Source organism: Haemorhous mexicanus, chromosome 7 (genome assembly GCF_027477595.1).
Source record: "Haemorhous mexicanus isolate bHaeMex1 chromosome 7, bHaeMex1.pri, whole genome shotgun sequence".
NCBI classification, from domain to species: Eukaryota; Metazoa; Chordata; class Aves; order Passeriformes; family Fringillidae; genus Haemorhous; species Haemorhous mexicanus.
In genome coordinates this window covers 2,669,744-2,684,189 of record NC_082347.1, presented here as the reverse complement: position 1 = coordinate 2,684,189, position 14,446 = coordinate 2,669,744, and the positions used below count along the sequence as shown (strand labels likewise).

Sequence of the window (14,446 nt, the reverse complement as noted above, 5' to 3'; positions counted from 1 at the left end):
TGTTCTGGGTTGCTCAAGATTAATTTTTTTTCAAGAAACCTTCAATAAAGCAGTGTTTGTTCTCCCCAAGATGAAATAAATCCTTGATTATGGTACCAAACAAGCATTAAAAATAATCAAGTGTTGTTAACTCAGCATCTACCTAGCTAGTTTATGAGAATTTTCCTATTTTTAGAGTTTATTGAAAATGGTTGTTACTACATAAGACTTTTGTCAACCAGTTTGCTGTTTTCTAGGGGATGTTAGACTGGTAATTTTCTGAAATGTCAGGGTGCCATTTCTGGGAATGCTACTGAAGTCTGCTGTTTCAGATGCATTTGTTATAGTTTTTATCCTCTGGTATAATGCAGCTGATTTTTGTTGTCCAGATATATTTCTAAATTTCATTCTGTTTCAGGTTGAAAGTTACTTTTTGTTTGTGTATCAGTTCTAATTAAAAAGATCAATCATAATTGGATAGTTCAGGGAACTCTTCATGGAATGTTGGTGTTGTAGGCCCATGGAAAACCCAAACCAGCCTGGCTGGAGTTGACTCTGCTTTAAGCACTGGGTTGGACTGGAGAATGTCCAGACATTGCTGCTGTCTTCAATCTGTGCTGTCTGATGCCAAACATTTGAATAAATTCCCGTGTTTGTGCAATGTCCTGGATGACCCAGCCAGCTCCTTGTAATATACAGTAAATCTCATTATTTACTAATGGAAGGCTGAAAGATATTCAGGTAATGAAGCCAGGACAAAAAATTACATAAAGTAGTAAAGGAAAGTTTCTTTCATTTGAGTAATCCCTGGCAATTTTCAGATGATGAAAGAAGAGTAGTTACTGTGCTAAATTCTGTTGTAATGAATCCTCTCTATAAATAATACCTTGTAGAAGTCATTTGGGAAGTGGTTGATTAAAAGCTCTCCCTAAGAATTTCATCCCATGACTGTAGAGATCTATTGCATGGCTGAAACCAAACGCTTTCCCTGTAGTTACTTGCATTCAGGATGCTGTATGCAGCTGCACTTCTTCATTTATAGTGCCAGGAGTGACTTCTTTGATGGAAGTGGAGATACCTGCATAGTTGTCAGCTGACTTTTGGACTTAATTTCTTGCCTAGCTTCTCTTGATATTTTTTTTATGAAGAATGAACAATGGAGCTTTATGTGAAATAGCTTATGGTCACTTCATATTGCAGAAAAATTGTCATTCTTGGTCTTAATTGTTCAGCCAGATCTTAAAACAATGAGTTAAAGGTGATCAGGAACATGAAGATTTAAATCCCAATTCCACATTTCCGTCTTCTTTTGAAAAGAAAACCAAAACAACAAAACCACATCTTTGTCTTTGGTCACAAACAGCATTTATTGGCACTTCCCTCTTTTTTTAACTTTCCTTTCAGTGCATTGTTTTCCAGTTGTTGTTTGTTGTTCCTGCCTGACATGCTACTCTTCTTTCCTTAATTAAGTAAAATAAAAAGGAAGATTATAATTTGGTATCATTTGCATTTGTGACCATTGTGTATGATCAGAAGGCTGGCTAAGTAAACAATGGAACCATCCCCCCATCATATTAATAAAAAAGATGTGCTTTAGTCCTTTCAAGATCAGCTCTCCTCAAGAACTGCTTTTCATGGTTGTTTTCTAAGCCTGTGTAGCCAATTGGCACATTTTCTTTCTCTCTGAATATGCAAAGAAAATAAATGCCTTAAATCAGAGAGCTGCAGTGCTTAGTGGAATACATTAAATAAATGATTCTAATTGCTATATATACTGGAAAATCCTTACTATCTTAGGTTATTCTAATTGTCTTTAACCATTGTTTCGTTATCAGGAGAAAAAACAAAGGACATTTATACAAAGATGGAAAGAAATGATAAGTTAGCTACTTGACTAGGAGCTGTACTCAGGAATAATCTAGGATTATCTTTTCTATCAAGTAGCGATGTTTCTAATTTTTTCTAAACCCTAATATTCTATGGGAGGAATTATCAGTCTGTAAAAGAAGATAATTGCTAAAGGAATCCCTCCCTTCATTTTCTTGAATATATTTAGCTCTTTGCAGGAGAAATGAAGAATAATAATCATTTTTTTATTCCATGTAAATAAGAGGAAATAAGGAATATAATAATTACAAACATCCTGGCAGCAGTTAATGGGGGAAAAAAATGGAGCCCAAGGTAAATCTCTTCTCTGGGAACTTGGTTAATGCTTCTTTTCTGCTTACTACAGCAGAAGAGCCCTGTACTATTAACGTGCCTTGACTGCCTGTGCACCTGCTCCCATGGGCAGTGCACAGAGGAGAGAGCAGCTGCACATGAGCCAGAACCATTGTGGTTTTACAGTGCTATTTCCAGTCTACTGCTTGCAGTAATAAGGAAGTGAAATAGGGGAAAACTTTGCAAAATTCTGTAGAAAGTGTGAACTGAAGGAGTCCAAAGAATGAGTAGGGAAAGGAAAGGGGGAATGCTGTGTGACTGCTCATAGCTGTTTGCTAAGGAGGTAAGGTCATCATGGCATTTGGGATCTGTCCCACAGTTGCCAAGGAAATGGAGGTTTTATTGCTTGGCTTTCAAGTAATCAGAAAAACTTGTTTCTAATTTGAAAAACAAGAGGCCTGATAATCTTTTGAATTCTGTCAGCCACCTCCTGTGTTCAGCTGTGCAGCTGCACAGTAAAGCAGGACTTTGAAATGCAGTGCCCTGGGGTGCTGGAGGTGATGCTGGCAGATGCTGCCAGGGCTGGCAGCAGTTTTTACCTGTCCTCTCCTGAGCAGCTGGGAGCAGCTGACCAGATTGTTGAGATGAACAATTCTCCTGGATCCCAAGGGGAGAGCAGAGTGCTGCTGCAGGTGAGCATGCAGAATCTGAGCAAAGCCCGGGTGAGGCTGCCAGCTCCTCAGGCTGTTTGGCTCCTGGTTTATTGGATCATTGGAGCACCTGCCTCTCTCAGCTCTAAGAATGCAGCTTTTGTAGAGCAAGACTGCTCAGCCACTGGGATCTCCAGGTCCTTCCCAGAAAGACTGGGAACAGCAGATCTGAAACTTTCAGAGTTTGGTCCCAAGGCTGTCTTACAGAGCTAGCAGGGCATATGCCTGTGTTTTGTCAGATCTGTTGTGCTTTCTCTGTTTCCATGGAAGATTCTGCTTTTGATAAATTGGTAAAATTTAATAGAAGAAAGATTTCTCTGGAGAATCTCCAGTTATATTCCTGACTTCTGGTGTTGTGCTTCAGTTCTTGCTCTGTTTTTCAGTTTGTCTGTAGCATTGTCAGTGCCATTTTAAATGTCTGATAGAATTAGAAGCAAATAGTAAGCCTTTTTTTTCTCATTCCATGTCTGGATGAAATGTGACTGGCAAAAGTCAGATATTAAAATGACTTGTTTGGCATTTATTCAGATGCAGATCTGGTAAAGTACTATTGCAGATCTATTACAACTATAGCTATTACAACTTAAGTAAAATAGGGAGGCTGAAAAAAATCATCAGGAAGAATGGGTTTAGATTTTTGTTTTAACCACTAATTAAGGAAGGAAAGAAGTTTTATTTTTTTGTCCCCTAGCTTATTCTTGTAGTGAAGAGTCTGTGTATCTGTGCTACAGATCTGTGAATCTGGAATCAGCCATTGCTGGCAGATAGCTGGAATATGACACTGTCCTCCCATTCCCTGTTGGTGAGGAAGTGAATGAGGTGGAGTAAACGAGCAGTGTCCTGGGATTGCTCTGTGCAGAGCTGCTGGGGGACTCCTGGGAACCACTGCTGGGAATGCCCTGGGGGGCCTGGCTGCTGCAGGGACACAGATTGCTTTAGGTGGTTTCCAGGCCAGCATGGCTCTCTGCTCTTTTCCCCAAATAACACATTCTGAGGCAAGAGCAAGGCATGGTCTGATCAGCACCAAAGGCTTCTTTGCTCATGTAGGAGAAGGAAGTAACTTGCAAATGTAATAATGAAGAAAAGGGTGGAAATCTGAGCACTGGAAGTAATTTAAAAGGAAATAATAGGAGGGAAAGTAAAGACCTTTCTAAATGGGGGAGAGGAAGTCAGAAATATTCTTTCCTGCCTGCTTCAGCCTTCCTGTAAATAGTTAGCTGGAAAAATTAATGCAATCAATAAGGCAAATCGAGTATATGCCAGGAAGAGTCCAGGAATATTTAAGAAAGGAGTTTGTGAACCATTTGCCTTGATTGTAAAAATCTGTGAGGAACGAGTATTTCCAGGTAACAAAAAAGCCAAATTTATCTTAACAGATAAATTTCTTTATCTAGGGAATTAACAGAATAATAACTAACTCTAACTTGAATAACTTTGAAGAAGCTGCAGGAAATCCTTATATATTCATTTCCTAAAACTGCTCAGGATATGAAAGTGGTGCTGAGCCACAGGCATCTATTTTGAAAGTATGTTTTGTCAAATACACGTAGTTCTTTGAGAGAATAGCTGGCTGGGGATTAAAAGGGAAGTTGGAAACTGCTTAATGTTATACACAGCAGTGCACACTGAGAGGATGTTTTCACAGGCAAACTTGAGAAGCACAGTTGTTGTATAATGAGTGAAAATACAGGTCACTGCAAAACAGTGTTCCTGGTGAATTGGTATTTAATCCATTGCAGGTCAATTTGGGATGGCTTAATGAAGTGTGATTCTACAAGGACTGGCCTAGGACCCGTGTGTATGGTGTACTTTCATTAGTAATAAATGAAACTTCAAAGGATTTTGTAGGTCAATAAAAGCATTACCCTCCTTTTTTTTTTTTTTTTTTTTTTGGTGGAAGGGTCTGAAATCTGCAGCTTGAAATGATAAGTGCAGAAAATGACTCTTGGGAAGAAGTTCACTGTATAGATAAAAATGCAGGATTTGTGACTTGACAGTGGTACTGCTCTACAGCTCCCAATGCCATATGAAAATCTGAAATGAACTGTCAGTAGGGCTCAGCTCAGTTGGAAATTTTAGGCATCACAGCTTAAGAATAACAAGGACTGATAAAAGGAACAAAATGAAGCAAGGATTTTAGAACTTATACAAAGTAGGAAGCAGCTGACTTAACTGAGTCTGTGTAACTTAGGCAGAGGTGGAGGAGAAGAGGAACATGCTGATATTTTCAGATATGGAAGAGGCTTTATAAGGTTTATGCTGTTAGGTTATTCTCTGTATTCTCTCCTCCATTCAGAGGAAGACAAATGTAATTGGCAAAATGCAGAATCTGTGCAGTAAAAACCCCAGCCATGCAGATGAGTAAGCACTGGCACAGTTCCCTTGGGAGGCCCTGGAGAGGTGCTGGAGCACACAGCTGGGACTGGTTGGGCTGCCTGGGAGCTCCAGGAGCACCTGGGCTGGTCTGGAGTGCTCAGGATGCAAAGTGACCCTGAGCTCCCCCTTAGCCCCACTGATCATTGCTTTACAGTTTATAAAAGTAATATTCCCAGTCTTCATACTGCATTTTCTTACTGCAAATTGCTTTTTTTCCCACAGGTTAGTGTAGGTTTGTAACAGTAAATACTTTTTCTATGCAGTGATCAAAACTAGAGTGAAATTTGGTGGGTTTTTAGATTTCCAGGCCATATACAGATAATAATCTGTCCTTTCTACAGTTTTGTGTTCAGGCATCTGGGGAAGGCTGGTTAATAAAAGAAGCTATTAATAGTTGTAGGCATCCTTGGAGTTTATTTTCTTATGAGCTGTTTGCATGAAAACAGTACATTTAACAATGATTCAGCTTATCATATCAGCAGGAGTTTTTGTATCCTGACAAATTTATAACTGCATTGGAAAGATTTATCTAAATTTAATATTTCAGGATCGACCTAACCATTTTGCATCCTATAATCTGTTCATAAACTGGAACTTAAGTACAAGAAATAGAAAATAGGAATTTTGCTCTACAAGATTAAAACTTCAGCAACCAAATTGCATTTGTGTAATGTAATATGTGAGCTGTTCTGTCATACTGACATGTTTTTCTGAGGAGAATGGATATGAACTATGAAACAAACCCAAGCATCCAACTCTTTCTGTGATTTGGTTGCGTGGCAGAAATCCCCAGTAATTTCCTGGTGTCAGAATAAAATCAGGCTGGAAGCTGCCTGCAGCACGTTGTGGCTGGGGGACACCTGGGGGGCAGGAGGCTGCTGGTCCCCAGGGACTGCACCTTGCCTAAAACTTGAAGGGAGGAAATTTTCCCAGGGTTCTAGAGGAGGCTCTCCAGGACTGATGGAAAGCTGGGTGCTGCTGCAAGGCCCTGGGCTGGGAGGCAAGGAAAGAGAAACCTGCTCATGTCAGGAGAGAGGGGAGGGGGATGCAGTCGCTGCAGTCCCTTGGCCACCTGAGTTTTCCTTCTCAGAAGGTTGCCATGGTCCATAGTCTGCCTGTTCTAGTAGGCAGAAAGCTGTGGAGCTGGAGGGTGTTTCTGCTCCAGACTGCCCAAAGGAGAAGCTGGTCCTGTGCCTCCCCAGGACCTGGTCACACTGTACCTTGTCCTGAGCACAGAAACATGGGTGGTGATGGGGCTTGGTGGGACTGACTGCAGTGCTCCACTCCTCAGCAGCTCCTGCCCAGCAGCAGGGAGAGTTCTGCTGGGAGGATGTTTGGCTGCAGAAACCAGCACCAGGTAGACTCAGAGGGGCATGGTGTTGGAGCTGTGTCTCCTGAAAGGTCCCGTGGTTGTCATGGGTTGGTTTCACTGACTGGATTTCAAGAGCAACCTAGAATGTGTCTGTGTAAATAGAAGACACAAGACAGCTTTGCAGTTCTTCCAGAATTTTTACTGGTGCTTTAGGTACAAAATAATGGATTTATTCTGGAATAGATGGTAATTTGTTTGCCTCATCTAGATGAAGCAGCTTTTTTTTCCTCCCTACAATTGAGTTTGCTGGTTATAAAGGAGGAATGACTTCATTATGTGTTGAACTGACTTTTTCACAGTAAACTTGAGAATCTAAAAGCATACTATCAAATGTCACTGTATTATGTGATGTATTTCACAGTTTAAAACACAGGTTTTTTTCCAAAGTTGAAATTAGAATTGTTGACATTAAGGAAATGAAAATGATTGATGGAGTGGTTTTACTTGACCAGCTGCTAATGATTTCTCACTCAATATCTCGTTAGCTTGTGCTGAAGTCATACATATGGCAACCTAGAAAATAGCCTGAAGTTCCTGAAACTACAAAGAAGAAAAATATAAGTTATTCTGGTGCTTTTGATCTATGATCTGTGATATAAAATGTGACTTTTGATGTTCTGGGATGGTGTGATCGATAGCATAATTTTTGTTATTAAATTGTTTACTCTTTACTCAATGCTGCAGTGCATTATATTTGGGCTCAGAGGCAGGGAGAAAGGTCACTTAATTTCCTTGTTGGGCTGCAGCCCTTGCTCAGGTGGAGCTGTTTGGGAGGAAGGGAGAAGGCATTTTCATTGGGAACAGCTGAAAACGCTCATCTGAGAGAAACATCTGGAATTTCCTAGGCTGGGGTCTCTCTCTCTTGCAGGAGACTGGAGAAGGAAGGCCATGCTTCTGTGGCTGTGAGGGAGCTTTACAAAGTTACAGCATCTGAAAAGCCTGGCTGAGATGCTGAGATTCTTAGCCTGAGAGCAGGTTTGTAGGAAGGGAAGGGTCCATGATGAGCAGGAGAGGGGTTGGCTGAGCAGCACTTGGATTTTCAGTTTCTGCTGCCCATCAGGACAGCTGTGCTGCTCTCTCAGAGCTGTTGCAGTGAAGCCCAGCTCTGATTCAGTGCCTGCTGGAGTCTCTCAGGACAAAGTGGAGGAGGTGTGGGCAAGAGGAGGACAGTCTCTGGGAGGCTCCCCATAGCCACTTCTGAGTGCCACATTTAAATCCCTGAATCACTGCATGGGTCAGTTGGTATCTCCAGTGTGAGAAGGAAGGGGAACCCCTCTAAGGGAGCACTCTTTGAGGATAGGGAATACCTGGAAAAGGTGAGCATTTGATCATGGGAGCAGCCAGTGTGTCGTGGCCATTGCCTGTGTCCTGCTGTGCTGCATAAAGCTCTCCTTCTTATCTCCTGTGCTGACTCCTGATCATCTCCTGCACAAGTGCAACAAACCCAATGCTTGAAAATATCAAATCCTCTAAAGCCAGTGGGGGAGCTGCAGCTGGCTTGGATGGAGCCAGAGCATCACCTGGTTTGAAGGAGTTAAGCTCAGCTCTTGGGGATCTTACTACCTTTTTAAGACTGTGGTCTGTACTGAATATTTCATGCTGTTCTTTTTTGGTTTTGCCTCTGTTGCCTGACACTCTGGTTTATTGTAGTGTCTTACAATCTTCATTTGAAAAATATGCTTGGTATTTTGGTTAAAATACAGTCCTGGTTATATCTCCCCTGTTTTTCTTTCTTTGAATGGTGCTGTGGTTTTGATGTTTCTGCTGACATTTATCATGCAAAATGGAAGAATTTCTGCAAAGCAGAAAGGTGAAATTATCGTTTGACCTAGTGTTGAAGCTGAGCAAATTAGCAGAAGAAAAACTGTTGATAACCAGTGAGAATTCATCATATTTTCCTCACACATTTTTTACAAGTATTTTGTGGCAGCTGAAATTTCTGACCAGGACTAGACTCTGTCTCTTTTGGCCTCAGACTGCATGTAATTATTCAGAGTATGCCATTTTTTCTTATAGGAAGCCTTATTACCCACAGGCAGATGTGATCTATCATCTTTTCCTTCAACAACTCCCCTTTTCCCTCTACCCTGAAATAAATCAGAAAAGATTTATAATATTCTGCAGCCCATAAAACCTGCTTCATTATCCTTAAATCATGTATATCTGATTGCAAAGCTCTTATTTTTATAAAAATTTGGGGAGCAGAATATTTTATGGAGTTTGGTGTGCTTTTACTGGAGGCAAAAAAAAAAATCGATTTTTTAAACCTAATTTTTTGCAAGTTTTTGCTGCGAATTAAAAGCTTTTTTAGACAGAAGGAAGAGAATGGATCTACCTTGAGATGTCCAAACAGAAGGAAGTATTCAAGCTGGAGTGATGACATCAATTGGAATGGTGCTGTCTGTCTCTCTTGTCACTGTGCTGTCCGGATGGAACAAGCACCTTTGTTACAGCCCGGGCATCTTTGCATGCAGACCTTGTTTGTTCACTCCCCTGCCCCCGGGGATTCCATTTGGCCAGCCGTTGTGAAGGAGCAGCTGGATTTGTGCCCTTCCATTTTCATTCCTTCCTGTTTCCTCCCTTAATCCATTACCATGATGAGCACTTACAGCTCTGGCAAGTCTTTCTTCACCGAATCGTTGGATCTTCCTTTTCCATCAGCCTCTCTGTAATTTCCCTTCCTTTCTTTCCATTTTACACATCTCTCCCTTCTCCTGTTTACACAGAATGAATTTGTTTTCTTTCTTGGGTGTTTTTCCTGAAGATGTTTTTCAGTGAAAGTCTGATTTATTTTTGGGCAGCTCCAAAGGAGATGCTGGCTTTGGGTGAGAAGTACCTGTAAGGTTCCAAGGGTTGTTCTGGGGAGTTCCCCCATTTCCCCTCGTTTCTGATGGGTTCAGTCCCTTCAGTCAGACACTGAACTTACAGAGCAGCTCCTGCCCTTTCAGCTTAGCTAACTGTTGATGCTGCAATATCTGTAATAAGGATTTTGTATTTTTAAAGCTTTCTTATTTTTAAAATGATTTTCCAATGTTGACTTTATTAACTGATAGTCCAGAAAACTGTGATGTTAATGGAAAAATACACCCCTGAGGCAGAGCAGTGACCCGCTGGTGGGCAGCAGTGTATGTCTTCACATCTAATTGAATTCATGTTCATATGGGCAGTACTTTGGTGTCTTTTTGTTATTTATCAATAATTCTGTCTTTGATTTACTTTTCCACTTCCCTTGGTTTCTCTGAAGTCCTCCTAGGTGAAAGAGGCCAGTAGCAATGTGATTTTTAACATAAAAGCACTCGATTGAGGGTCTAGTATAGGTCTGTTAGAGCCTCATTGTATTCATCTGCCTCCCTGAGAACTTCTGCAGATCCAGGTCTGACTTCTTTTTTTTCCTGGGGTTATTTACTTTTAGTTCATGTGTGTAAGGCCAACTTTTTTTATCCCTGTTACTGATTTGATTCAGATACTATGCTGCTGCTTACTGACATGTACAGGAGATGCTTGGTACTAAAGAAAATGGAAATGGTTTTCACATTTAGAAAGGCAGATCTCATTCTCCAGTGGTTTGCCTGTGTGTATCCACTCCAGACTTAATTTTAATCTTTCCCATCTTCTGTTTTATGTTGTGCCTTATTAGCCTGTACCTCCTTTTAAAAAACCAGCCTTAACTATCTTCTCTTCAAGGTCCCTATAAATTTTGAAAATACTTTTTTTTTCATTCCTGAAGCATAGCTTAGTTGCATTTATAGCTCCTTTCTTAACATCCTCTCTCTGGAGTAATGCTGAATTATTTCTACATTTAAATCTTCAAATTTTAGGTAGCAGTGTGAGTCTTGTTTTTGGTAACTGTTGTATTTCTGTGGATTAACAATGCTCCTGCATAAATTCCTCTCCTCCTTCCTTATTTTGTAAAAGAAAAACTTAAACACAAACTCTCAAAGCAGGTCATTAATGCTTATTCTGGGAAGCAAAAACAAAAAAAACCCAAACAAAAAACCAACGATTTTTTTCAAAGAATAATTTTAGTGTATATTAAGATGCTTGTGTATTACAGGAAGGATTCTTGGAGTGTAATTTAGCAGTATAAATTATCTTCTTTTAATTAATATTGGCAGGTATTTTGATTTCTTTGCTGAAGGAAAGGTAGGGCCTCAAGATGCAGGTAGGTAGGGAAGGAAGGAGTGAATGAGTGCCCAGGCCTGTGAGTGTGGCAGGGGCAGGCAGCTCCTCAGCTCTGAAGCACCAGATGGGTTCTGCAGTGCAGAGCACACGCAGCTCTTCTTCCCCTTTGGGATCTGGGTGTCTTCAGTGACTGTTTGGAGATGCCAGGAGTCATTCAGAGAAATAAAGAAATGGGAGAAGGTTTCAGGGGTTCTTGTGATAATGCTGTCCTTGTCTTCTGTCTCTTTCCCCCTCTCTCTCTGCCTTGTCCTTTCACCCTTTAGTAGGAACACTCACCTTTTTTTATTCAAGAAACGCTTCTCAGATATAATGTTGCCACATTTACACTTTATTTATGTCCCAGAAATCTGTCAAAAGAGCCCTCCCCGGTTCTGGCTCGGTGCCACGGGACACACCTGTGCAGTTGTTTTTGCTTTGGGATGGGCAGGGCAGCATGTTCATTTGTTCCAGAAACTTCAGAAGTTTCTGTTACGATCACTTGATGAAAGTGGGCTTAGTGCAGTTCATACTGACAGCTGTTAATGTCTCTTCATGGCTCTAGCGTGCAAAGAGGTTATACAAAACCAAACCTTTGCATCACCTTGTGTACTGGGAGAATGAAAAAAGAGGTTGATTTTTAGTAGCATATTCTAGCATTATTATATTTATGAATCTGTATTTGCAAGTGGTAGTGATGAAGAAAAGGAGGGAGAGAAGCTTCACCGTGTGCTTGGTTGGCAGCAAAGCTGCTCAGCTCTGGGGGTGATACCTGAGAGGCATTTCCCTGCAGGATCTCAGTCTGAATAGTTCTCTTTTACTGCTGGCAGTCTCAGTTGTGACTGCTAGACTTTGCCTTCTGCAGTCTAGCTCTTTCTCCAAAGAGAAGTATGAACTGTCTAGGTAGTGCTGAAGCAGAAGACAAAAATACATCTTTTTCATGAATCCTATTTGCATGTTCAGATACACCATTGATAGCTGTATTTTTTTCCTTTCCTGACAAGGAGAATAAGGCTTTTGGGCAGTGGAGGCTGGACTAATTGTGCAAGTTTACAGGTTCTTTAAAAATAAAGTTACCAACAGCAAGACATAAAAGGGAGGTGCATCATTATTACTAGAAAAATAAATAACTTTCATTATTTCTTTTGAAAGCATAAATTACAACAAATTATTCAATATGAATTGTTCAGTTAATGGCTTTCCATGCCTCATTTATGACACACTCTTGTATAAAACTACTGAAATTACTGAAGTGCACAGTGCTGCAGAGACACATCATTTTCTTTTAATGAGTATTCTCAGCAAAAGTTGATGAGGTTTCGTTCTCTAAGAAACACAGAATTAGTGTCTAAGAATGTTTAAATTACTGGGCTTTGAAATATGTTTCACTGAAGCACTTGCTTTATGGTTAGATTGCAGATAGAACCAGTGCTGACATGCAGCCACCTTAAAAGTCTGTTTCTTAGGGAATACAAAGTGGGAAATACTCTCTATGAAAGCTGGAAAAAACACACTCTTGTAAAACTGCACACTGAGTTCTTCTGGTGTTGATTAGGAGAGCATCCATCCTGTTCATGTCAGCTGACCTAAGGCAGTTAATAAGGCAGTCATCACACGCTGTGGTTAATCCAAACCAATGCTGTATGAATGCAGCACTAATTAATGCTCATTTGTATATGAGGAGTGTCCCCTCCGTTGGGTGGGACTTTGGCGTGTCCCCTGTCCCTGTGGGACTGTGTCACTGGCTCCTTTGCTGTCCCACAGCAGGAGCTCCTGTGCCATTGCCATTAACGAGGCTTATTTACATTCCAGATTGATGGTGAGCAAGTAGAATGGAAGCTCCCTGCCACGTGGGATTCTCACACTTGCACACACTGCACTTCAGCTTACATAAAAATTCTTGGCAAAGTTCTAGTGGTAAAATGTTAATTTCTTGGGGCTTCATTAGAATAACATTAATCATGAACTCTGATTATGTTCATCTTATTCTGAAACTTTATAACTGAAATTAATCAGGTTCTGTAATTAGGTAGAACAATAAAATGGAACCAGGCTTTGTTATTTTATAACAGAGCTATTAATTCACTCAAATGTTAGATTTTCTTTGAGGAATTTAAGGAACATCTGCTTTTAAGTATGGATCATTATGGTCAAACTTGTACCTATTAGAGCTTCATAAGTATCTTTCTGTGTTGAAAAGTGTTTGCAGTACTTCTGACAAGCAGGTTTATTGTTTGGTTACTGTCATGATGGACTTGAGAAACCTGGGAAAAAGCATTTCTCCTTTCTGAATCTTGGCTAGCTGAATCTTGATTATAAGATACACACTCCCCGGCCTTCCCTAAGAGAAATCTTCAGGGTTTCAGATGGAGCCTGCCCTCTGGGGGCTGAGGGGATGTTAACCATGCTCCCTGGAAGCTGCCATTGTGTCATTGGTAATTACCTGAGGGTCGTGTTTCTGTGTTGAATGTGGAGATTATTCATTCCTACCTGAACGAGGAGAGCAGGCAGCATTTCCTGTAAATGTTACCAGCTGCTGTGGCTTCAAGGAAGCTGTGTGCACACTCAGAGAGGGACTGCTGTGAGGCCATGTTTGCTCAGGAAGTGCCAGACCTACAGAGAGTTGGGATCTGTGGGGGCTTTCCAGGGAAAGACAGCTGTGTGCTTGCCCCAGTCTTCAGTTCTTCTTTGGCTTTCATCTCTCAGCTGCTGTGCCAGGCAGGTTCTGGAGGCTGGGTGTTCCTCTGATGTGAGCAGCTACAGCCTTTATTAAACTCAGCCTTTATTAAACTCAGCCTTTACTGGCTGGATTTGCCTTTGGGAAGCCCAGGCCCTGGGACCTGTACAAATACTGGAGTGAAATACACAGGGCAGGAGATATCTCTCCTTTTTTGATGCCTTTATTAGAAGTGATCAGCTCGAGGTTGGGAGGCCCGACGGTTCCGCTGGTTCACCGTTGCAGCTCCCTGGAGTGACTCGGGGGAGGAGGCAAATGCAGCTTTGTCCATCAGGGAGCAGAGCTGGGGGTCCAGCCCCACGAGAGCAGGTGAGGTATACACCCCCGGGATCCTGATTTGTGGTTGGCAGCCTCGGGTCCTGGCTCTAACCAACATCTTCTGAAGTTGTGGTGAGGGACCATTAAGGTTGTCAGAGTGTCTGCTGGCTTCTCACCTCAACCCTGATGTCTAGAGACCACTTTGATCCCTAAATTCTGTATTGGCTCGCTGGTTTAGGGGTTTATTAATTGCGTTTGGAATGGGGGCTTGCCCCATTGCATCTTGGCTCTAAACTTATCTGCATATCAACTCCTGATCCCCTCCCCTCTACCATCTGGGGGGGGGATGCCATCCTCCCACATGGCCACAAGCAGGGTGATGCTGATATAATAGAGTGAATTCTCAACCATAGATGGCTAACGACCTGATACTTAACAGGTGATTACAACAAGCAGCTAACAAAAGCACTCCTTTGCCAGAACTGGTTAAACTTGTAATTCTACAACTTTTGGAAAAAAAAATGGGTAACCCTTTTTTTAACCCTTTTTTTGTTCAGAACATGGAGCAGAAAGACTTTTGCCCCAAGAGAGGAGGATCAGGCTGCAGGACATGAGTTAAGCTGTTCACTTCTTCACCTGTTCAGCAGACCATTTTTGCTACCCCAGCTGGGAACTGGATCCAGCTGCTTGTGTGTG

At 41.4% G+C, this 14,446-nt stretch overlaps 1 protein-coding gene across 2 annotated transcripts in view; it reads left to right on the top strand.

The window, feature by feature from the left end:
* Positions 1-14,446, top strand: part of CTNNA3 (catenin alpha 3) — a 411,569-nt gene that overhangs the window by 87,242 nt on the left and 309,881 nt on the right. The window contains exon 1 of one of the 2 annotated variants that reach the window (XM_059850815.1): positions 2,392-2,482. The exons of the other annotated variant lie outside the window; for it this stretch is intronic. The gene's annotated coding sequence lies outside the window, so the exon portion shown is untranslated. Of the gene's footprint in view, positions 1-2,391; positions 2,483-14,446 lie in introns of those variants that run through there. 2 annotated transcript variants of the gene reach the window in all.